The 23658-nt window shown below is 42.5% G+C and overlaps 1 protein-coding gene across 4 annotated transcripts in view; it reads right to left on the bottom strand.

Moving 5' to 3' along the window:
* The window catches only part of MLH3 (mutL homolog 3), a 280665-nt gene extending 258672 nt beyond the window's left edge, over positions 1–21993 (bottom strand). The window contains exon 1 of one of the 4 annotated variants that reach the window (XM_085626733.1): positions 21917–21993. The gene's annotated coding sequence lies outside the window, so the exon portion shown is untranslated. Of the gene's footprint in view, positions 1–21669; positions 21867–21916 lie in introns of those variants that run through there. The other 3 variants (XM_085626735.1, XM_085626732.1, XM_085626734.1) reach the window with 3 other exon arrangements.
* Between the last annotated feature and the right edge of the window lie 1665 nt (positions 21994–23658).

Here is a 23658-nt window from a genome sequence, read left to right as displayed (position 1 = left end):
AGTAGAATAGTGAAGTAAATAACTGGCAATGTACAGTTTAGTCTGATGGTTAAATGATCATTTTCTCCTGCATCTGAAGAAATGTGCTATCAGTGATATGCATGAGAAACCTTCTGAATCAAAGGTGACGTTCCAATTTGAACTGTGTAAGCTGAAGTTCATAAAGTATATTTGCTCAACTGTGGTCCTACCTGTACACAGAGTGAAGACAGAAAAAAAAGTATTTACACCATAGCACCCTTATGCTGAAACTTGATTTCCTAAAACCACTTTGAAACATGCAGCAGCAGATGGGTGAGTCGCACAATGAAACCTTTGGCTCCTAGTTGACTTTCTGGTGAACGCATGACGTCACACATTGTGGTGGCTAAATAAATTTGCATTGCGATAACCAAGCAGAAGGTTGACATGCACAAGGATCAGAGAAAGTTAGAGCGAACATTGAAAGAGTTCATTCAACTAGAGCTGACTTGTACAAAGTAAATCTGTGCAGGAACGCAGAACAAGCAGATGCCCTCTGTGAGTTGGGCTGCAGTCTTGGGGTGCAAGAGCACACTGGAGAGAGAGGGTCATAGACAAAATAACTGTAGAAAAAGCACAAAATATGGAGAGAAATATTATTTCCTGGGCTTAGGTGAAGTTACTGATGAATCTAACATGCTCACTTTAAAACAAAGTGATCTGGAGTAGTAAATAAACCAGGAAACAGGATGTGGGTTCTTGACTCAGTCTTAAACAATGTTGTGCAATTCCCCTGGACACAAAAGCTTGTTGCCAAACTGAAACCAACAGGCTGGAATTCTGTCAACAACTAGTGATTGGTGTTCCATGATTCTATGACATTATGAAACATAACCTGGTCGCCAGATCAAAAATATAACAATAAAAAAAATGTGATTCCCTAAAATAAAAGACTCAAACTTATATCTATGGTATTTTTTCTGTGGTGCTTGCTAAGTGCAAGTTCATCTTAGTCAACGTTTGGCCTCTGGAATTTGAAATCAGCTCAATACTCTCCATTATCATCTGGGGGAAATATATAACATCCCTACTATGGGAAAATGGTACTGCTATTTGTCAACTGAGTAATAGCTGTATTTCTTGTGCTGCTAGCTTATATATTCCATCTGAACACAAAGAATAATGAGAAGGACAACCGAAGAAATCAAGCATATAAATTTAAATTAAATGTTTACTGTACAGAGAAGGAAAAATTGCCTAACTGGTAACAAGAACAGTCTCTAAAGTTTAAGTCTGTCTATGATGGGTATATGACAGAAAGGAGTTTGCTGAACAGTCTTGGCTCCATTTTAAGAATAAACAATAGATGGATTCAGTAAGAACGTTCATTAAATCGAGATTTCTACTAGATACTGGAGAACTGAAAGTGAGGTAGTTGGTGTAACATTGCAAAAGGAGGCCAGTCTTCTTTGTATATGGAGCCCAGCAAGCATTTCAACAAGATTAACAAGTTGAATTTATAAAAGAGGGACAAATTTTAATGTTAAATATAACAAAGCCCATCTGATTTATTAAGCATAGCGGAAAGCATGAATAGAACCGATTACCTCATGGAAAGTCTTTCCGATTTTTTCTGCCTTCCGAATCACAACAGGACGAACTCTTTGAAGAGTTCTGCAGAATTAACCTACTATGAAGAATATAGCAGTGGATGTCTCATGCACTGAAGAGCACAGCGTGCAAGTGGGCTCTCTGACATCCTTAGATTGGAGCTGATATTGGATTGTTTCTAGAGAAAGGGAAAATTAGACACTTGAAAGGGAATGAATATTGTCATAATCTGGATTACTTATACCAGAGTTGGACATCGGAGGCCTTGAATTTCTCTAGGACCTTTTTGCCTTTGGAGCTGAAGAAATGAAGGTTACCAAAAGAGAAGTCTATAATTCAGGTTTCAAAATGAAAGGCAAGCCAAGGATGAAGCAAAGTAGACATCTGAAATAAATTCTTGAAGTCATTACCTCTGTAGAAGTATCAGACACATGTTCAGAAATCAGCCTCCGGGACAACATCTGTAACTACCTCCTTCCAAAATCCCAGTTGTTCTCAGTAAAATTCCTAACGTATACAGACATAGCGACTCAAATAATCCGAAAGTAGAAGAGAGAATTTAAAGAACAACATACACAAATTAGCTTAGTGTAGAAGTAGTTTACCAGTTCGGGTGGCCGTCTTTCAAGCCATATCCTCACTTTTAGTTTCACAATCAGCTGACACAATCAGGGACTTTAATGGGTGTCAGGAAACACATCTCGAGAGAACCTGGGAGCTCCATACTTATAATCCACAAGCTCAGAAAAAGGCTTCCTCCAGTTCTCAAATTCATCTTAAGATCAGAAATGTAGTGACTGAGTATGGGCTTTAAATTTCCCAATGGTAAGATTTGTAAAATGTACGCCAACATTTAAGATGTTGGCTACTTTGTCACCAACGTAAATAAAACAATGATTTACAAATCACTTTTGCCCGAATGGGGACATTTTTCAGCAGGATAGTGTCTTCCAGGCTGAATTTTGAAAGTTTGCCAGAGTTTTACAAAGGTGTCCCTCATAGCATCGCATTACTCAGTGCTGGGTAAAGAGAGTAAGACACTTCAACATTTATAGGGACCTAGGGTGCTTGTATTCCTACATGGCATGAAGGCCTGAATTAAGGCAATCATTGACTGAAGAAAGCCGTTTTTTCGATCTACCTTGTGCCGATCCTTCAGTAACTGTTTTATGGAACAAGGGAACCCCAATTAGCAATAGGCCAGGGACCTTGGGTAAGTATTTTATAGAGAACAGAGGTCCCAAGACAATTTGGTATTAGTTTAGGAATAAATATAGTCTAGATAGAAGCTATATTATCTGTCCAGCCGGACAGGATTTTAATCTCAAGATAAATATATGAAAACGGTATACACAAAAAATTCAAGTGGGACATATCCAACGTCCTACTGACACAGGAAAACCGGGAAAAACAAAAACAAATAGAGAAGGAAAGGTTCAGGCAAAACAAAACGTGTCTGCGTAGCATAGATTATGGCAGACTCATGTAACGTGAAAACACCATTGCGCATTAAGCATTTACAGTATATTAATTGCATATGATGTAAAGACTGTCGACGGCGTTTCGATCGCTTGCGAAAATTAATGGGACCATCTTCAGGACATTATATATTCATGCCTGCTTACAGTTGGCGTACAATTTAGATAATATCACCAGTAATTATACAGTGAAATAATGCTTATGGAGAGAAACGATAATCCGATGTTGCCACAGGGAGGCAGTGCGGTAAATAAGCCTCTGGTAGGATAATCCGAGTAGATCAACGGGAGGGGGGAGAGAGAGAGGCGATGGAGGGCGCCAGCAGGGATTTGAACTCCGGGACGGAAATCAAGTAATCCGATTGGGCGGCTTGCGATGTTCAAGTTAAAACCCAGCGATAATTAGCGGAAAGTATTGGGTCCAGCAGATGACTTCCCGGATCCGAACAGCCTGAGTCGATGCTCATGGTCTGACCCTATCTTATCCTACCCGAGGCTTATTTACCGCACTGGCTCCCCCGTGGCAACATCGGATTATCGTTCGTTGTCCTCCCGTTTCTCTCCATACACATTATTTCACTGTATAATTACTGGTGATATTATCTAAATTGTTCGCCAACTGTAAACAGGCATGAATATATAATGTCCTGAAGATGGTCCCATTAATTTTCTCAAGGGATCGAAACGCCGTCAACAGTCTTTACATCATATGCAATTAATATACTGTAAATGCTTAATGTCCAATGGTGTTTTCACGTTACATGAGTCTGCCATAATCTATACTACGCAGACACGTTTTGTTTTGCCTGAACCTTTCCTTCTCGATTTGTTTTTGTTTCCCGGTTTTCCTGTGTCAGTAGGACGTTGGATATGTCCCACTTGAATTCTTTGTGTATATACCGTTTTCATATATTTATCTTGAGATTAAAACTCTGTCCGGCTGGACAGATAATATAGCTTCTATCTAGACTATATTTATTCCTAAACTAATCCCAAATTGTCTTGGGACCTCTGTCCTCTATAAGATCCTTCAGTAACAACACTTTTGGGCCTGAAAGAACTGATTATTTCAGACTGGAAGACTCCATGAAAACAGATTGAGAAAATATTAACAGTCTTTACAAAAAGATCAAGTTACAATTACAGTGCTTTCTCCAAAATCAGGAGAGGATGGGTGGTCAGTTTAGTTCATATCTGGATGGTTTGGATACTTAAATCCTACAATGCATACCGCATTAAAATCAACAAGAGTTTAAGAGAATTGGATAAGTAGACCTATACATAGAATTTAAAAGGAGGTTATCTCCAAACTCCAACAAGTTAGTTTATACATAAAATTAGTTACTTTGTAACATTACATTTTTTCAGTAACATATCCTTAAATCTTACGAACTTGCCAGATGTAATACCATTTACCACTGAGAAGCAGTGCAACAAAGTTCTTTGGCAGCTCCTAATGCCAGCTGTTATTTATCCTGAATGATAAAAGTAGTGTTGTTTGCACATATTCAAACTCAGAAATTGCGTAACCAAGTTGAACTAAGGACTCATTTTGATACCACTAAAGCAAAAGCTGCTGTCAGTAACAATATCTGTTGTTCAACTAGCTATAAAGTGTCTAATTGGAATCTGCAAAAAGCACAGTCGTCCAAATTTGTACTGACCATGGTTTCGCAGCGGTATCCCTGTTGTACGCCTGATCTGTATGAATCAAAAGTAGTGCAGTGTCTTTTCTTCATAAAGTCATTCAGATCTTCTTTGTGTGACAGATTTTTATCTTGACTTTTTAGGTTCGATTTCAGTTTGAGTAAAGAAGGATTAGATCCCTATAGGATTGTACCGTACAATCTTTTCAAAAGGTCCTTTAGGTATTGTATCCAAAGACTGTGTGAAGCCTTCTGCTGAAAAGCAATGGCATCCCATGTTAAAAGTTGTAATGGCTGTGTCCTGAAGCTCCTGAGCGGATGACACATTTAGGCTAATCGCCAGCAAGGAGAAGAAACTGTTTACTGCAAGCCGAATTCCATGTGGACCTGCGATTGAGAGCAGCTTTTTTTGGAGAACAATTAACATCCTGTAAGTCGCTGACTGAGCTGTTTCTAGTGGTTTGCAAGTCTTTCCAGGAAAGGTAACTAACCCATAGGTTAAGGTTGCCATTATATTGGCCTTGGCCACAGTACAAATTGGACTAATTACTCTCTGGTACAGAACATTGATATGAGGATTACCTAAACAGAAACAATGCCTAACATCCTGCATATAAAGTACGCACGCTGCTTGTAATAAATTCAAAGTCACAGCCTTACCACAATATTAATCATTTGAGAAAAAGGGAAAACAGCAGCAAAGAAAAGTAAAAGAGGCTACACAGGAGACAGTAAGAAACTAAAAGAGTTATGAAATAAAAACTATAGACACCTCATGAGAGCAATACGAGTCGGGTCTACATCAGATGATCATAATGGAAACCTGTATTAAACAGAGGTGTTCATAGCTGTGGAGGTAAAATGTATACTGTGTAATCTTACAAAATGAACTAACCTCAAGTGTTGCTACTCTTGTCCTTCCCACTACCTCCTGACTCTGTCCCTGCCTAACCAGTGATGGATGGTGTTAGTGCCTTATACTATATGCCCTGTCCTACGCTCATACCTTACATAAGTGTGGTGATCTAGAAGTCCCACTCTACAGAAACAATATTCTCACACATGCAAAAAGAAAAACCTTATCAGATATAACCTAACCTCCTAATAACTTTATTACTGGTGCCTCTACACTAAAAACAAGATGCTAAAATTAAAAAAAAAGTTTTTAAAACGGCTATATGTAACTCAATATAGATTTGACAGATTCATTAGGATAGAATAATGTTCAGGCATTTGTTGAATAATATTTTTATATACTCATGCATCCAGAACCATCTGTTTTATTCACAATTTCCTGTAACAAAAAATTGTTTTGTAATTTTACTTTTTTAATAGAGTAAAAGAAAAACAGAGCCCGCCAGTCGCTTCCATTGTTACTAAAGGAGTGGAACACTGAGTTACTAACACTTCAAAGGAGAGCTCTTAAGCAACTGTGAAATCCTCCACCAAGAAAACATCCAAAATAACCTGGCATATAGCCATTAAGGGCAATTTATCACTGTATCCTTTAAGTCGTACAAAATGGGGCCACTCTCAAAAAAAGGGCCCTTTCCCTGTAAATGATAGAACGTCCAATTTCAAAACAGGGGGAGTACTGATACGGAGCGAAACATTGCACTTCAATAGTGCATACTGCTAGCAATAAATATCCTTCTCTCATGAGCACAGGGTGGAAATTAAAACTAATGGCTGTGTGGCAAATCCACAGCAGTGAATATGCAAATTGTTTGAGCGCTGTCACTATGATAAATCTATATTAAAGGCAATCCTACAAAAATATAGATCTTTTCAATGCTAAAGGTGCATCTCAAAAATGCAAAAATTACCTTAATGATTACCAAATACCAAACACTCAGAGAGTCAGATGACGGTACAGAGACGTTGCCAAAACCATAGTCTTTTTGGAGACTAGAGCAGCCCAAATATCCCAATCATTTCTATAGAACATTCCACCACATGATGAAAACTTCGGTGTTACAGAGACATTGGAACTCCCATCGACATGCCCTAGTGGATAAAACAGTTTCAAAATCCCGGTCATTGCAAAAGAGAGACATGACCCTAGGCTACTTCAAACCATATGGATTGCTATGTGATTAATGAAACAAATGCGAAGGACACAACAGGTCAGCAGGCAGCAAAATACGCCATACGGGGATCTCAAGAACCCATATGTTGTTGCAAGTTTTGCTAAGAGAACCCCCATTTCTCTTGCTCAATTGAAGGGTTCTGTGCAGGATAAATATGCTCTTACTATGAAGTAAGGTTTCGCACATTCATTTTTTGTATGAAAAAAAGGTTTTTCAAAAACAGTTTTGGGAAACTGTGAGGCAAGAGCTAGTGGCCACTATAAATTCAGACCATCTGTATCCGTTTTTGATAAATAGATCAATCTTTGTTTTTTACACCGCCACAGTCGAGTAGTTTCTTCTTGGAGCCAAATACTTGTCCCAAGTCGGGCACTGAAATGTTATTCTTCGAAGTTACCCCCATCCCTCTTCCTCACAGCAGTAAAACATATACTACGAGCATTTTTAAACCATTGTTGCAATGTGTATCAATTTGCCATTTCCTGCTCTTCTTGTAAGGCCTCGCATCCCCACCCCAGGCAAATTAAGCTATCCCAGTTTATGTTCTGGGGTGTTTAGCCAAGAATACTGGCAGAAACCATTTCAGAGAGCCACAGGACACGCACGGCTACTGGGCCCAACTGTGCTAGTTGAGACCTTTATCGACTGATGTACCTGGGCCTGACCAACTATGGATTCCACTCAACTGGGCCAAGTACCCCTTTTGCATTTGAATCTCAGTGGTATCTGTGGTTGAGCAGTCAAGGCTCCCTCGGGGGGAGGGAGTGTAGATACTGATCAGTGAACATGACTAATAACTCAAAGTGCAAACAGTTCGAACAATAAATCAATGTCCAGCTAAATACTTGCCTTTATAAGAACATGTAGTATTTTGTTTTCAACTCTACTCATGCAAAGAAATACAGCATTTAGAAACAACAGCACAATCCTCCTTGAGGTCCGGGCTATAGTAGTCAGGCGGATCACAGTCCCAACCTCCTTTGTGTAACATGTTCATGGTTATTCCCCATTCAATGGTGGCTGCATCAGGGAATACAAACTATTAGGCTGTACTCTTGAGTTCTTCGTTTGACTCGGGAATTTAGTCAGAAGTGTCTGTGGTGCTGCAGCACTGTTAGCAGCGAGTCCCCTGGGGTCCAACTGACTCAGTTCATGTCTTATCTGCTTTCGCAGCACAGAAGAGTTCAGAGATGCAGCAGGTGCCTTCAACACAGCCTATGTGGTAGCACATGGCAGTGCAGGGTCTCTCTCCTGAATGGCACTGCTGGAGTCTCTCAGATGTCAGAGCAGCTCCCTGCTCGTGAAGACATTGCATGTTGACTTTGCACAATTTGGGTGGTTTGTTCTGTCACATCTGCTGAGTATGCTGTCTTACCTGTACAGTTTTATACTACTGCCCACTCCCCTTAAGGGATCAGAATGATTTATACACTTGTCTATTATTGGTCTGAGGCTGTCAATCAATTTGCTTATAAAATGTTTAAAAACAAAATAAAAGTTGACTCTGCTCAGTGGAAGCCTTTCTTCAGTTGCTGACTAAAGCCAGCGAGGATGAGAGGTTGTCAACGGCGTCTTCGGCAGTCCTCTGCGATTAGTCAGGGACAGTTCCCTCACAGTGAAAGTCCAACCTGCGGATCATAGCCTCAGTCTCTCCTTCAGCCAGCAGCCCAAATCCTCTGGCAACGTTGGTAGGCAGCCCCTCCTGACATATAGGGTTGCCGCGGTACATGGTTACACGGGCGCAGGCGCCCTGACCCAGATTGTTACAAGTCTTGGCACTCCTTGAAATGGTAACTTTTCTGGTAGGCCCCTCTGGCATACGGAGTCACCGCAGCACAGTGGTACAGGTGTAGAAAGACCCGCATGGTGCTCAACACACAGCTCAGTATACGGCAGCTATCTCCTGGCATAAGGGGTGGGGTCACCAAACAATCCTGCACACAGGTGACGGCCTGATCAGTGCACAGTCAAAACCTCGCACAAGGAGTCCTCACGGTAGGGCTCTCCACTGGACCTTGCTGCCTCCAACCCTCTCCTCTTCCTCACAGGGCACACTGGTCTTGGCAAACAGGTAGGCGTTGGTGCACCAGGCTCCAGGACTGGTGGTCTTGTTTTCCCTGGGGGATGCGTCCGGGCGTAGTTTGCGTAGTAGCGCTACGCGTAGCTACGCGAGCTGTGTAGTGCGGTAGGGAAAATGCTGTTCGCACTGATTGCCCAGTGCCGGATGCTTGTCCGCACTGTGCAATCATTGCAAACAGCACCTTGCACAGTGCAACCTGTAGTTTTCTGCCGCTCGAGTAGATTTGTACTCGAGCGGCAGTTTTCTCAACGCAAACTGGTAGTTTCTCATCGCGAGCGGTCGCGAGCATACGCGACCACTCGCAATGAGCAACCGGACCTCCCCGCTTTGAGAATCTCGCCGGGAGGTTTATTTTCCACGCTCGCGCTCGGCAACTTGATGTTGCTGATCGCGAACGAGGAAAAAGTCTCGCCGGGATGTCATTTTGCTCGCTCGCTGTCGCCAACTTGACGTTGAGCACCGCGAGCAAGCAAAAAATGCCCACTACGCTATGCGTTTTTGCACTGTGCTACGTGCAATTCGCGTAGTTGCGCAAACTACGCAAACTACGCGAGCGTAGCGTAGTACTGCTCCCAGGGTTACTCCTCAGCAAGCAGGGCAACTAGCAGTCCTTGGCTCCAAGTCCTCGTCACAAGCAGAAGTCTTGCAGAGCTTCTCTTTCTCACACAGCTCGTGTGGCTGCTTGGTAGATGAGCAATGTTGAGGACTCAACCTCCCTTTCTTATAGTCCATTTCCAGACACCAAATGTGATTTAGCTTCTTGAGTCTTTGAAGTTGTATGTTGGGGTTCTGCTTCTTTGGAAGTGGACACTTCTCTCTTTCTTCATGAAAGATGTCTGTCACAGCAGGCATGACTCAAGCTAATTGACCCACAACACAATTCATAGGAGTGACCAGAGTTCACACCTGGATGTCAGCCACAGTGATATGTGCATCACGAGGTTAATCCCAGGCTCACAGCCCTACGCTTTAGGATTCCCTTATCAGCCCCATCTCCTTTCCTGAGATGTGCCCAAGTCGCTTCCTTGTAATATGTGCAAAGGAATTCTCTCTCTTCCCTCCAGTGTGTGTCCCTGCCAGCTCACAGGAATGCAGCAATCCACAAATGTGTCTTGGGGGATCCCTCATGTCTGCACCAGGCAGGCCTGGGCTTCCCAAAATTGAATCCAGGGTCCTCCATGCAATGTACCATTGCAGGCACACTCACACAGTGTACATTCACAACACACTTTTGGTTCAGCACAGTTACCTCTATGCATTGTACCATCACAGGTACACATGCACTCAGCACACACAACACAACACAGTCTGCGCACACTGTTCAGTTCTGAAGCTTTTCTATGTTTAACCAGGGTCTGCCATTTACAAACACACACTGCCAGAACACACTCACCATGTGTGTGCTGTACAACACTACGCCCTTCATGTATTGTACTTCACTCAAGCACACATACCACCAGCATATACTTCCATTGCGCACGAACTGCACAGCACTACATCTCCCATGTAATTAATTCCTCTCAGGCATACATACACTCAGTACATGTATTTTCCACACATGCACTACACTAAACTGCTCTATCCCAGAACTGCACCCTTCCCAAGCATACATACACCCAGCACAGAGTCACTATCCCTGTGCTATGCAGTGCCACACGTTTACCTGATTTAGGCCACGGGTCAGTTAAGCACACAGAAGCTGAACTTTTAATAACATGAGTGAGCCTGTAGGCCTCACTCTAGTGACAAAAGGTAAAATGGTCCTGTTCACTACTATTGATCACCACATGGTATGCTGCCTCTACTGCTTTTGTGCTGTTTAACTCCTGATGAAGGCGGTAGCCTTCCACCACTATGAGTGTAGCACTTTGGGCACCTCTCCCGATCCAACAAGACAGCAATCCGTGAGACAGATTTATACCAGGGAGCACACGCATGATCCTTGTTTGCCTCTGACACAAAGGTCAGCATTAGGGATCCAGAGAACAGTATAGTTGGGCACTCAGGGCAGGGTTACATGCCTTTACCAAGCAGAGGACTTTTCCGTCCCAAAAGATGTGCAACATCTTCAAGTATTTAGGGCAGGTTCGTTCTTTGAACTCTTCAGGGAGAAAAGTTACAAACATGGACCATGAGTCTCACTAATTATGCTCTAAGTACATTGTTAGCTTCTCCAGGACCAACAGATCCCATATTTGGTACAACCAGCTTCTGTGCTTCAGGATCTTGTCAGTATTCCAGAGGCAAAGGAGAACTTGGTGTGCTGTGCAGAGTGCAAAAGCTATCTGTCTACCTCTTAGTTATATGTGTGAGAATGTTTGTGTGTTGGGTAGGTCCAGCACAGTGTAAGCAGGGAAACACAGAACCTGGATACCACTTATTGTGTCAATGTCGCCTAGGACACTTTTCCACTAACAACTTAGCTTGGGATTCAAAAGGAGATAAAGCAACATGCCTGTGCTGCCACATCCTCTCCAGCACTCCCCTTTCCCCCCCAGGGTACCAGTTGTGAACTTAAGTAGCTATAGATGACTATTTTCATCATGTCTCTCTACTTGCAGTGCATCGCACTGTAGTATGCGCCAGGTGAACCACATCTTCTCATTCCCTACCTGTAAGAGTGCATCCCAGCTTGTTTTCCCCTCTTTTCTGTCACGCGGACTTCTCCCATGGAGTGGCTAGTGAAAGCTGAATATATATTTCAGAGAGTGTCTGTCATTGCTCTTCGAGTGGAGCCATCACTCAAAAGCCATTAACTGCCTGTTTGCATGGGCCTTTATTCATTTATTGGCTGCCCAATGTCTGATCTACATGTACTGCATATGTTCGGTTTCGGGGAGGCTGTAGACTTTCTTTAATTAATAAAAGGAGATCACTCCCACCAGGTCAAAAAGATTATCCATATGTTTACATCGCACATTCTGCCAGTTTCTAAAGCGTCTCCCAGAGAGGGCGGATGTAGTCTGGTTTAGATATTATTGTTGTGAGCCTTGACAGGAACGTTGCTAAGCTATTTTTCTCTGTGACTTTATCCCATACTTCTAAAGATCTGGTAACTGCGGTGCAGCATAACCCCAAGTCGTGTGCCCCCTGTATAGTCAGGGACTTTCCAAATGTACTTTCCTGCTATTAATTAATATATGAAGCACCATGGCATAAATCTGTGATGTTGGGAATTCCCACCATGCCCTCCTTTGGGTGCCTGTAGGGTAGCTTATGGGACATACGTGACTTTTTATCTCCCCAGGCACATTTATTCACTTACCTTTGTAGTGTTCTCAGGGGGTGGCTGTAGTGGGAAGGATTGAAACAAACAGAATTACAGGGAGAGTACACATTTTTTAAGGACAACTATTCTTCCCAAACAGGATCATTTGTATTGTGACCGGGAGTTCGTTTCAAGAGGAGGTTTTGGTAATTGAGAGTGGTAGCTGTAGCGAGTGTGTTAGCTACTTGTATTCCAAGATAAGGTTTCTGTTGGGTCGCCCATGAGATTAGGAATTGAGTGCGCAGTATATTTTGTTGTTGTTGAGGGACAGAAGGGTTCAGCAGTCGTGATTTCGGCAGATGTGTCCATATCTTCCACTTTTGCTGACAAAGAACAAACAGGGTCGGCGAGAGCAGCAAACACATCGTCTGCATATAAACCTATTGTGTTTCCTGCCCAAAGTTAACCCCTTGATTTGACATTGGCTCTCACTTTCTGGGCCATTGGCTCCAAATATAGAGCAGATAAAAAGGGAGACAAAGGACAGCCTTGTTGCGTCCCTCTTAGGATCAAAAAGAGGAGCTAACGGACTCAGTTTACTTTTACTCTGGCTGTGGGAGAGGTATATCCACAGTGAATCCACTGGCAGAATCTAGCCCTCAATTCAAAGCATTTGAGTCTCCAAGAGGTATGGCTACAGTACTCTGCCAAGCGCTTTTCAGTGTCAATGGACAACAGTAAGGTACTCTTTGCTGCCGTATGCATATTATCTATGATAAGAAGTATTATTTTTGTGTTATCTGTGCATCATTTTTAGGGATAAATCCCACCTTGTCCGGATCAATAAAAGTCAGGCATGTATAGATAGTATCTCAATCTAGCTATATGAGCCACAGTGTGATGTGCTTTTACCCAGTTTAGGTAGGACTGCTGTAGATGCCTCTAGCATAGTCTGTTTGAGAGAGCCCCTTTCAGCAAATGTGTTAAATAATCAAAATTAAAGTGATGCTACAGGCTTCAAAAAATCCTAAAAATGTTACCAGACCTGTAGGTCTAGTGATTTGAATAATCTACTTGACCCAATTATAATGCTCGACTGTTAAATTGGTCTCAGATTGTGCGATCCTAAGTAAATATCTTACTTCACAGTGTCACCTCTTTCTTCATGACCACATGTGAGGACCTTCAAATATGTGCTTTCAACATGTCTGCTGTACTCATTTGTTTAATAGAGTAAACTTTTGCTCCATGTATAATATGAAACTATCCCACAAATAGGGTACACATGATCCCCGACTTGCCTCTTGGTTTACTAACAGCAATTTCATCGGGGTGGGTGTAGGAATGTTTCTCAGTTCATGTTTAAAAACTCTTACTTTAAAAAAAAAACAAGAAAAAAAAAAAACTCTTACTTTTAATAAGTTCATTACTAAAGCATGACATGGTACGGTACTGTGATTTACATCCAGCATATTATCTATTGGAATGGCCACAAACTTTCCCACTGACCTTCAGTTTTACTGATAAAACTGTATAGAGTACAAACACTGTTTGGAAATCAGGTTTCTGCAAATATTCATCATTTGCACATTGCCAAGTGAAGAGTTCTGATTTGTTTTGATCCTTTTCGTATATTTGTTCCCATCACAATTCTGAACTACAAAAAATGTGCTTTCCTCATTTCTGATATATTTGAAATATGTGTACTTTTCATTTACAAACTACTTAAATGCTGTGTGTTAGAAAAAAAACTGACATCTTACAGCTTTTCATTTTACAAGGATTGTCAGCCAGCGTACCCAAAATGTCTCTGAACAAACAATAAATTTGAGAATTTAAAGCACGATTCAAAGGCGGCTTTACTACACATTCACTTTCTGAATGAACAGACCAACTGTTCTTTGGCAGCTCTAATTCTCTCGCCAGAACGGGCCAATAGGCCCTAAAAACAGCTTGCCCTCATAAAAATCTGACTCGCCATATCAAGTAGATTTTTCAAGAGTTTGGTAATAGTACCGGAATTCCACAGCTAATCAATCATTTCCTCTGACCGCATCTCCCTGTTGGTTTAAGTATATTACTCTTTCTTTGTTAATTTTGGTGTGAAGCCTAGTAGCCAATAGTTACCCAAGTTTATTGCCTCAGAGGTAGAACATGTGTTAGATTCGGAGCATAGCGTATTCAGCTCCAAGGATAATCTTTGCAGTTGAGCAGGTGCAGCATTTAAAGTATGCCACACTATTGGGGCTCAGTTCTTTTTTGTATTGACTCCAGTTCTTTAACAATATTTTCCAATTTATCCCTTCTTTCTTTTCCATCCTCATTTTCTTTAGCCGATATACCGAACAGCTTCGACCGATAACTGATTTTTAAGCATTCCAAAGAGTGCTTGTAGAGACCTGCCCTGTATCATTATCAGACATGTACTGGGTGATGGCTAACTGTAGGACTGCTTTGTGGGTAGCATTCTGAATGATGTTATCTCTAAACCTCCAGGGCCCAGGTTACCTTCTGTTTTCCATGAAATGTAGAGTAATACATATTGGGGCATCATCAGAGAGGGTCATTGATTCTATTTCGACATAGTCAATCTTCTTTAGCAGAGATATTGTGCAGAGGAAGTAATCTACGTGGACATATATTTTGTGTGAGGCCAAGCAGCAAGTGAAATCTGACCGTATGAGGTGTTCCTTTTTCCAGCCAGTCCGAATGCTTAAAGTCTCATGGTTCCAGACTGGTTGAATCTTTAGCCAAACCTTGCATTCTCTGTAACCACCACATGCCCCCCGCCTCCCCCAAAACAGAACTGTTCTATCGGATGCTCTCAACTGCAGTTTTAGGAATGCCTCCTGGCCGTTATTGGATAAGTAGATATTAGCCAAGGAGAATGACTCAGCTCCCAATTTCACTCCAAAGGCTTCTCTGTCATCTTCGCTCCAACCATGCCTACCACCTCTTTTGTGGCTGGTCCACACAAAAAATATTGTCAAGGGAACCAATGTGATTTTAGTCTATGCTAGTCCTTAGCAAGGAGATGGGTCTCCTAAATAAGACCAATTTCAGCCTCGCTTATTAAGCATTGCTAGCACCGATAATAGTTTTGTCGGGTTGTCAAACAGACTATTTCAACATTGTATGGTGTTGTCTAATCATGTGTCTCTCCCTCCCTCCCCCGATTGAGTTACTTTGTGTACCAACCAGAGTGTGGCTGAAGAGGGACAGGGGTTTCTGCGATTAGTATCTTTAGGTGGAGCTATTATTAAGACTGTTTTGTGTGGAGGTATTTTAAGTGTATAAACAAACAATTATATCAACCTTAATTTGTACACCCAACCAGTCTGGGGGTATAGTTCATAAACAGTTATTAGAGGCCTCGGAGGAAAATCAGATCTAGGGTTAAACAGTGGCTCACCTTTGTTGTCTATGTAGTGAAACAGTCGAACTTCACTCCTCCCCTACCCACGTGTTGCACATACAGGTCCGGTGGACCCACCCACATGGTGGAGGGGTTGGATGGCTGTCTCCACAAATCATTCTCTTGTGTAACTCTTGTCCTAATCATCTCTTCACAGCAGCTTGTAAAGAACCGCCTGTCTTCCTGGGCAATGGTGGATCCAGTTTCAGCTCTTTTGTACATCTTGTAATCTTCCACCATTTGCTATGCATTCACTGCAGATGCATGAGGGTCAGATGCTGAGGCTCTTGTGTAGGATTCACAATCTGTCACCTCAGAGAGCTAGCAGAGCCGGTGCAGTCACCTAAAGATGAGCGGAAAAGGTGTCTCTTGCCATATCTTAAGGCGTTCCCTCTTAGAAAGTCAGTAACCAGTTTGAAAATCAGTGTTTTTGGAGAGTTATCACTGAAATACCCAGAAATAAAGAGATTCTATGACCCTGGAACGCAGAAGGGCCTGTGTCTCTGGCCACTCAGATGATTTCTTCTTTAAGGTTGCAATTGTGAAGACATGCTAGGATGTCCGGTGCTCGAATACCTTTCTCTCCAGGGCAGCATGCTCTGTAGACCCTATTTTGATTTCAAGGTTGTCCTTATTAGAGTAAGAGTTAAAAAAAGTCTCAGATGTAGCAATCTATGTCTGAGACCTCATCGTTGTGGGGAACACCTCTTATATTCTGCCAGCGAGAGCGGTTTTCCAAGTCTTCTGCAAGTGCTCGCAAGTCTGGTTGTTGTTCTTTCAGCGTGATGATTTCTTGTTGCAGCATCTCAACTTCTTTAAGATCTTACGGCTTTCAGCTGTCACTATTACATCTGGTTCTCGCTGGATCCTGCTCAGCCTCATCTCTTAAAATCGACTTTGACAGTTATCCAGCCAGTTTTGTTCGACCTCCTGAATCCGTCCATCTCCGCTGCCACAGTCTCCTTTGCATGAAAGCATGCAGTTGTTGTACCACTGTTGCAAAAAACTTGCTGAATGCTTCCCAATCTGAGAATTACGGCCTATATCCATACTCCCTTTCTCTGCTAATTTGCTTGAAAAACAAATAAATCTACAACTTTTTGTATATCTTGAATCCCACAACCTGCTTGATGCACCATAGTCAGGACTGCGGACACACTTTAGCACTAAGTCTGCCTTACTTGCCGTTTTGGAGAAACAGACTCTAGATCGTGGCTGATCTGCGACTGTCATCCTGCTAGGCTTGACCCAGTTTCCTACAACCTGCTGTCCAGACGTCTATGGGATGTGGGATTAACTGCAAGGCTATAGACTGGCTCTTCTTGTTTTTAAAAGACCGTATCTTCCAGGTCTTTGGCAAACTTTTTTTCTATGATACAATACCTATTTCTTGCAGGGTCCCTCCCAGAGCCCAACCCTGGTCATTATGTAGGTCTGTCCTTCGACAGATGTCGTGGAATCTTTTGGCTTCACCCTGTTTTCTTATGCTGATGATACTCAGCTCATGTTCTCACTGGCACCAGAGCATGGTAGCTCATTGTGACAACTTATGAGCTGTCCCACAGCCGTATCTAATTGGATGAGCCATAATTGCGTGTAACTCAATGGTGGAAAGACAGAATTATTGGTGGTAGGGAACCAGCTGTGTCTCAGGTTCCCGGCCTGGTGGCCTCACAAACTAGACTCTTTCCTATACCGACGGACAGTAAAAACCTACTATGGGCCTCCTGATTAAAAAGCTGTCAGGTTGCTGCTTTGGGCTTTTCAGAAGCCTTAGAATGATACTCTGGACCTTGACTAATCACACCCAAAAAACTGTAGGTCAGGCCATTAATGAGCCCTGCTTGGATAACAGAAATGTCTTTTATCTGGGTGCTTTGCAGACTTCTATTAGACAACTGCAAATCATCCAGTATGCAGTGGTTCGGTCGCTGCTACACATACCCAGGTTTAAGTCAGTCTCTTCCCATATTACTGACCTCCACTGGCTACCAGTGGAGAAGTGGATTAAATGGAATGCCTTTTGCTTTGCATTCCGAGCTTTGTCGGACTCAGTACCTGTTTCTTAGATGACAGATCCAGCCCTACTTCCTAAACAGAACTTCGAGATCTTCTAGCTTAAGACTGCCTCTCCCCCCCCCCCTAGGTTTAGAAGATCTAAACAGGGAGGTAGTTCTGTTAAATTCCTTGATCCCAACCCAAACTATGGTATTCGCTTCCCTTCAGCTCCGTCATAGCCCTAGATAAGCGATCTTGAAAAAACAGCTAAAAACCTGGCTTTTCTAAGTAAGCATAGACATTTCGGTGTTTGTTCATTAGTGCTGAGCAGTCCTGGTTGGGCAGCCATGTGCTTTATAAAACACCAAACAAACATTCTTCCCAGGCTGCTCCAGGATTCTAGAGGATAAACACTCTGTATCTCATAACCATAAGGTTCTGCTTTCACGCCCCGTAGTTCTCTAGCTGGATCCTGCTTTACGGATAGCGGGTTCACCCTCAGAGATCCGAAGAGGGACTCCATAAACACTGTTGTAAGGAGTGCATTGCTGTCTAGTTGGTGTGCAGGCTGGGTGTCCACTGAGGAACTAGGCAGAAGGCCCACCTTTGCAGAACTGGTCCGATTTTGATGTCCTTGACATTGTCAACAAGTTAAAGTCCTTCATGTTCTTCCCAGCGGCCATGTTTTGCCATATTTTGACAGCAGGCGGCACACAGGGAGATTGTTTCATGTGAGATCAATGGGTGTCCTGCTGTCTTTTGACCACTTCAACGACTAGGTCTCTGACATGAATGGTCACATAGTATATCTGGTACGGTTACAGTGTTCTTCTGAGGATTTTCCTGAGACTTTAAAGGTCTATTCCTTTCTTCTCAGCCTGACAAAGAGCACTAATATTGTCCAGGAGACAAAATACCCACCGACTCTGTTAATAATCAAATATGGAGATTGCCCACAAATATGTTCATTCATGTTACCCTTACATTCTAAGACTTTTACTGCACACACAGCGCAAAAACTGCTTAAGGATTTCCATCCTCTGTTCCAGGATTATGAAGGGACAACATGTTGGCACACTGCTTGAAGCAATAAAAAACAATTGCAGTAGGCTTCTGTTGTTGTGGCTGTCAAAGAATTCATACCTTAGAATATGGCAGAAGACATCTTCATTTGAAGTAAATACAAGTAATGCCAGGGAGAGGATTAGATAGAGGGCAACTGGCTAGTGTGTCCATCTCTGGGCAAATCTTATACAGGCGCACATTTATAAGGCATTTTAAAACAGATTTCCATGTGCACGAGGTGTCAATGACAGATAAAGTACAAGGCAGAGAGCACAAGGCTGAGCAGATGTCTTATCAAACAGAAACGCTGTATTTGCCCTTTTCAGAGGTCCAGAACTCCTATTAATGTAAAACAAATAGTCCTTCCATTTTCAGGATGTATGCGAAAAGGTCTATGACTGAGTTTCTAGGCGTATGTTTTCCTCCCCATCTCCTCAAACTTACATGTGCACCTTATAGTTAATAGGATTTGTGGGCCATGCATCATTTGAAATCTCTGATTTAAAGGGTGCTGTTGATGGAATCCTCAATTCAAGGTTTAAATGGTTTACAAGTCTCTGATCCCTGCCACAATTATTTGTCTGGCTCTCCAATGGCAGTTGAGGAGCCTCATCTGTGAGCTTCTTTTCCCTTCTTGTCCACTAACCCACACAACAGATGACAGCATCTCAAGTGGGAAGTGACTCTAGGATCCTCACGACAATTGACAGAATCACCAGGGTGGTTTTGAAACAGCAAATCACGTTGCATTTGTCTTCTCCATAGTTTTGAACCAACTACAACTAGGACATACCCATTTCTTCCCTCCTGGGAATTTCAATGTGTCCTTGTAGGTCTTAGGGCTGCTCATTTTGAGACTATGGAATCAGTGGGGTTGAATATTGTACCATAACGTAGCGAAGTTATCACCTCCGGTGCTTGGGTGAGTTAGGAACATTTCTATGTACTGCTCTTGATCTAATAGTTATCCCTAATGGTGCGATTCTTGCCCATCTCCGTTAATTAAACCCAAGATTCAGTCAAAATGTAATTTGCTTCAGGAGCTGGAGCATCCTACTTTTTGTCCGGACAATTCCTGGATGTAGAACTTGCAGTTTGGATCTACCTTTCCCAACATTTGATTTTTTTTCTTGCTGTTGGTTTGCACAGTTTGGACAGTAAACCATTTGTATCCACAATTTTTGGATGGATTAAGTTAGCCATTTCATTGAACTATAAATACTTTAATTCCCCTTCCTTTTGCCGTTCAGGTCAAGCCAATAAGGGGGACTAAGGCTTTATGGGCTACATGTAAGGGGAGTTTCCAGTTTGGAAATATTAAATGAGACTACCAGGGAAACTCGACAATTTTTTATACTCATTGCAGGCTCCAGGTTGCTTCTGCTTCTTTTGTGTCTGCTGTTCTCAGAGCTGGTATCGCTTTGTTCGCCCTAAGTTGGCAGGGTATGCCCAGACGTGGGTCCCTTTCTCACTTTGCCACTGGATTCAAGATAGCCTGTCTGAAGAGGGTTATGAACCCGAAACCGGTCCCAGGTTGCTTTTTTCCGGTCCAGGGAAGACATGGCTTGGCAGTTCAGGCTGGACTGTTCCCATGAGGCACAGGGTCAGACTGATTTGCATATGGCCATGTCTGAACTAGGGTGGTGGAGTGGGCTAAAGAATGATGGATTAAACCCAGATCAGTTGACTGGGGGTGAGTGTTTGATTTGCTCTAACGCTCCGTCCATCATCCCCTTTGGTATCGCTTTGTTCTCAGAGCTATGGTATTTTCTGCCACTGCTCCAGAGACATGTAGCTTTTTTCAGGTGGCTTCTTTTCTCCCCTGTCGAGAGCTGAACAGATGTTTATTTCTGTTCAAATATATCTCTAGTTTATATGGCTTTATGAAAGTTTTTTCAGTGTGCTTTGCGGTGTATTTGGTATTGTGCGTTATGCTGGGCTTCTGCTCAGTTTGCCAGATTCTCATTCTTGAGAACTATGAATAGTAAAAGTGACAGGAGGTTACGTCCATATTATTTACTGGCAATCTTCAACAGTAAAGTTTAGTTCTTCCTTGTCACAGTTCTACAAAAGGGGAAGGATGTGCCCACTGGACTAAGTGTGGTCTTTGGTACCTTGCTATATAATTGGAAGTGTTTCAGGTGCACGGAAATTCATTATGAGGGAAGAGGGTATTTGGTACATTTTATTGAGGTTTATTAACTTGACAATCCTTTTCATGGTGGGGACAGGGGTCATATTTGAGAACTGTGACAAAGAAGAACTAGGCTTGGAGCTAGGAAAACTACTGATAAGTAATCAGATCACAATGATTATGCGTGCACTCAAGGAAAGGATGGCCTTCCAATCATCTGCTGGGATAGATGATGCCTGGTGTGAGGATGTGTGCCAAAGATGTGAAATGCCGATAGGGTCCCTGACGTGAAGGATAATGTAGGGAGTCCAAAGTGTGAGGACATGCCCGAGATAGGTTTCACCATATGGGTTGTTGACTGAAGCACCACCTCTGGTGTCTAGCTTTGTTCCAGTGCTTGGCAGGCTTCTTAGGCCTATAAATCAACTACTAGTAAATGATCCAGGTTATGAGCATAGGCGTTTGAAGTAGGGGTGAAGAGGGTGGTGCTGCACACCCAAAAAACCCATGCTGGATTTGAGTTCAGAAGATGAATGAACAATAAAGATGCCTTTAAATTTTGTTTTTATCTTGTCACATTGGCAGCGCGTCCAAAAACAAAGGTTAAATGTCAGGCCAGGTCTTCCGATAAATTGCTGCTTATTCTTTTCAGAAATAAATTGGTGTTTACTGTTCTTTCTCAGACTTCAAAGTGAAAGGATTTTGTAAAGTGAACTATGTAGCAATCTTGCTGGGGTACAGGGGTTGTCACAAAAAGGCTGTGGAATTGTCTATGTGTTTATATTACACAACAAAAGTTAACTATCAGTAAATGACCGATACAAATATTTCAAAATATATCAGCAGTTAGGAAAGCACAAATGAAGCACTTTTTTGTAATTATGAAGTGACAGGAAAACAAAGATTTGAATGTGTTCACAATCTCTCTAACTTATGTGATGTAACACTGATGACAGCGCCTGTAAATTGCTGCAAGAGCCTACCTGTATCGGAAGCTCTGAACCGTAATCTCCCGCCCTCAGTTATCACAGCGTGGATGTCAGTGAACCTAAATTCAGTTGGCATACCAGAGTTCCACAAGCCTTAGAAGCGCCCACAAACTGAAGGCCACAACCAGGCTGTGAGGAATTGCGATACCTGGCGGCAAACGCCTTGTTTTTAGCCTAGGACCCGCCTTTCTGGAAAAAAATCCGTCAGTTGAGCGCCAGTCCAAGATAGAAATAAAAGTACCTGAATTTTTCTGCGGACGCTAATCGAGCTGAGGAAGCGTCACGTCGTAAGAGACACGGCTCTGAAATGCTATTGGGTCTGAGCTGGAAGGTCGCGCCCATACTCTCAAGGCCCGCCTTTTTGTGAGTAGCGTCACCCTTCCATCTTGTTTCAATAAAATACAGTCAGTCCTCCGATTGATAGTATTCTGCAAGAAGGTGGAAAGCAATGAATGGATGCAGGCCGGAACTGCTGAACAAAATCCCTCCGTACATCACACTTTCTTATGCAGCAGTCTGAAAACGTGTTTCACATCTACACTTCACCTAGGCAGCAAGGAAAACGTTTTAACAGCGGAACCCATACTAACCATTACATTTTGAAATAACTGAAATATTGGCTTCAGCGCCCAAGTCCCTGATTTTGAAGTTGATAACTATTATGCATTTTTCAGAACCAAAAGAGTGCAAAGGTCATACCATTAAAGGGGAAGCTACTTTAGTGGAGACAATGTGCAATGACGTCACAGGAACATGGATGTATGATGCGTGGCGGGCGGGTTAGTGGTAAATGGAAGTTGATAAGGTAGGGTAGCGTACAGACAGCGAAGATCTCTGGAATCAGTCAATCAGAGAATGCGATGCACACTGAGGTGGGTTTCCTCCAGCCTAAGGTTCGCATCAGCTGGGAGGCAGGAGAGGTGACAAGCATAGCTTTAGGGAGACAGGAGAAACAAGGACACAAACTGCTGGAGATGCAGGAGACAGAGGTTAAATGGAGTTAGTGGGGTAGATTGGGTGAGCACTTTTGACAGATGATTCGGAAGGAAGGACAAAAGTGCTAAGAAAAATAGTGGGGGTGATTAGGATATGTAATTCACAATGACGTCACAGGAAAAAACCTTGTTCCTTTGTAATATTTCTCACATAACGTAGAACCGTACTATTTTACAAACCTAAACTAACATAATCACGATTAAATATTTAAAACACGTTTTGCTTTTGTTGTATAAAAATCACGTTTGCAGCATGGCTATGTCTATTTATTTCATCTCAGAAATTACTGAAAGGGACACTATTTCTAAACAGCGATGAAAAGTGGAACCTGTTTTTACATCTTTTTAATTGCATTTAGAGTTTTTTTCTGAATAGTCAAGGCTGTTTTTTATGCATGTTTTTGATTGAATTCTCCAATCCAGCTTCAAAGCACAAAAGCGTTATAACATGTGCAGTTAATTGGGAGTTAATATGTGTTCTGTTCATCCTCAAATAAGGGATCTAAACATAATCACCACATACCGACCCTTTTTCAAACATAACAAGCATTGGTAAATGCATTAGGTTTCGCCGATGTGATAAATAATAAGCTGTTTTTAGGCCGCGCGCCTAGCGTTGCAGTGCGTAGCACTGCTCGCGCAGCGAGAGACCTCTTGTATGGGGTTTCAAAATCGAGCCAGGAATCACACACACTCATGCGTGTGCTTTTCCTTTTGGGCCACGCTATTGGCCTTTGCGTGCGTGTTTTTATGAAAGACAGCACGCAATTGGCCAAAGGTGGGCGCATTGCTCCGCCCATGGCCTATTGGTGTCTATTACGCGCATTGCTGACAAGTGTTTTCAATTATCGTGCCCAGACACGGACGCGATAATTGAAAACAAATGTCTCGCTGTGGCGCGCGCGCGAGCACCACTCGTTTGTTTTTCAATAGCGATCACTGCCGCTTGTTTTATGATATAGTGTGTTACGCCAGGCTGTACTATGCT

Source organism: Triturus cristatus, chromosome 9 (genome assembly GCF_964204655.1).
Source record: "Triturus cristatus chromosome 9, aTriCri1.1, whole genome shotgun sequence".
In the NCBI taxonomy this organism is placed as follows: domain Eukaryota; kingdom Metazoa; phylum Chordata; class Amphibia; order Caudata; family Salamandridae; genus Triturus; species Triturus cristatus.
The sequence above is the reverse complement of the archived record's forward strand: the minus strand, read 5'-3'. Positions and strand labels throughout refer to the sequence as shown.